The sequence below is a fragment of the Dasypus novemcinctus genome, chromosome 6 (assembly GCF_030445035.2).
Source record: "Dasypus novemcinctus isolate mDasNov1 chromosome 6, mDasNov1.1.hap2, whole genome shotgun sequence".
Taxonomy (NCBI): domain Eukaryota; kingdom Metazoa; phylum Chordata; class Mammalia; order Cingulata; family Dasypodidae; genus Dasypus; species Dasypus novemcinctus.
The window spans coordinates 96,949,093-96,950,517 of NC_080678.1; the positions used below are offsets into that span (position 1 = coordinate 96,949,093).

The 1,425-nt window shown below is 52.9% G+C and overlaps 1 long non-coding RNA gene across 1 annotated transcript; it reads left to right on the forward strand.

Annotated features, from left to right (window-relative positions):
- Positions 1 to 393: 393 nt before the first annotated feature.
- Positions 394 to 1,060, forward strand: LOC131278990 (uncharacterized). Its single transcript, XR_009186337.1, has 3 exons — positions 394 to 462; positions 804 to 881; positions 1,000 to 1,060. It is a non-coding gene; the product is annotated as an uncharacterized lncRNA (long non-coding RNA).
- Positions 1,061 to 1,425: the final 365 nt, after the last annotated feature.

Below are 1,425 nucleotides of genomic sequence, written 5' to 3' on the forward strand. Positions count from 1 at the left end.
CTCGGTCTCCTGTCTGCCAGGTGGGTCCTGGGCTCAGGCCCTTCTCTGCTGAAAGCCTGCAGAGTAGGGTGGCTGGCACATGCGTCCCGGTGAGCTGCCCACACCTTGCCTGCGAGGACTTGGTGTGGGGCACTGGGCCGTGTCCCAGCATGGGCAGCCCTGAAGTTCTGCTGCTGTGGCTCCCTGGTGCACCCCAAGTGCCATTCCCACCTGGCCCCTCTTTGCTTGTCCTCCAGGTAGGAAGGTCACCAGAGTGGTCTATGCTCTGACGGCTGCAAAAATACCTCAAGGGGCAGACTGGCTGGCTGTGGAGGAAGTGAGTCCAATCCATCATTACAGCCATTATGCTGCACTGATTCTGGGGAGTTCTACTCAATGCCTTCTTTCTCTTAGGCTCGAAAGGCTCGGAAGATGGGAGCGATCGTTTTCACCATTGGTGCGAACGACTTTGAGCAAAAACAGGTAAGTGAGAACAGGTAATGCAGGGGCCGCCCTTCAGCCTGGTTGGGGGCAGGTGTCAGAGGCTGCTTTCCCCAGGTAGCCCAGGGATGCCATCCTAACCCTCCCCCCCCAATTACTTGGGTCTACCCCGTCCACTTTAAAGGATGGGGTTGGCGGGCTCAGTTGCACCCCAGCTGAGGGTGGAGGCCATCCCCCATGAGTTCTGCTGCAGATGAAGGATTTAGTTCCAGGGAAACACTGCCCAGACCCTGATGTGTTGGCCAGGCACTGTCCCATTTGTGGAACCAGCTGCCCCTTCCATGCCCTGGCTGTGCGTCCCAACCACTTCCTCTCTCTCGTAGCTGGAAGGAATTGCACATTCCAAGGACCATGTGTTTGGGGTCCCTGATCTGAACTCCCTGTCAAGCATCAGTTCCCAGGTGAGTGGAAACTGGACGTGAGAAGCCCGATGGGCATGAGAAGCTGAAAGTGAGGAGGGGCTTGTCGAGAATCTCCCCACAGCTCATGCCCTGCCCTTCTGCCCACTGTGGATTCTAGGTAATTGAGAAGAGCTGTATTGAAATTAAATATCTGGAGCCTACCAGTGTCTGCATGGGAGGTAAGGGCTGAGGTGTCACTGGTGTAGACAGAGGTATGTGTGTGCATGTGTATGTACATCCATGTGTGTATGTGGATATGCATGTGTGTATGTGTGTGAATATATATGGGTGTGAATGTTTGTATCTGTGTGCCTTTTCATGAGTGTATATATGTGCATGTGGGTGTTGGCATGTGTTTGTGTGTGTGTGTATGTACATGTGTTGTTGTGGTGGTTGAGGCTGTATAGACCCCAGAAAGGCAGGTTCTTAAAGCTATTCCATTCTTGTGGGTCTGAACCTAATGTATGTAAGGTCTTTCCCTTTTGATAAGGTTACTTCATTTAAGGCATAGCCCAGGGTTGTTCTCTGTCCTATTACTGGAGTT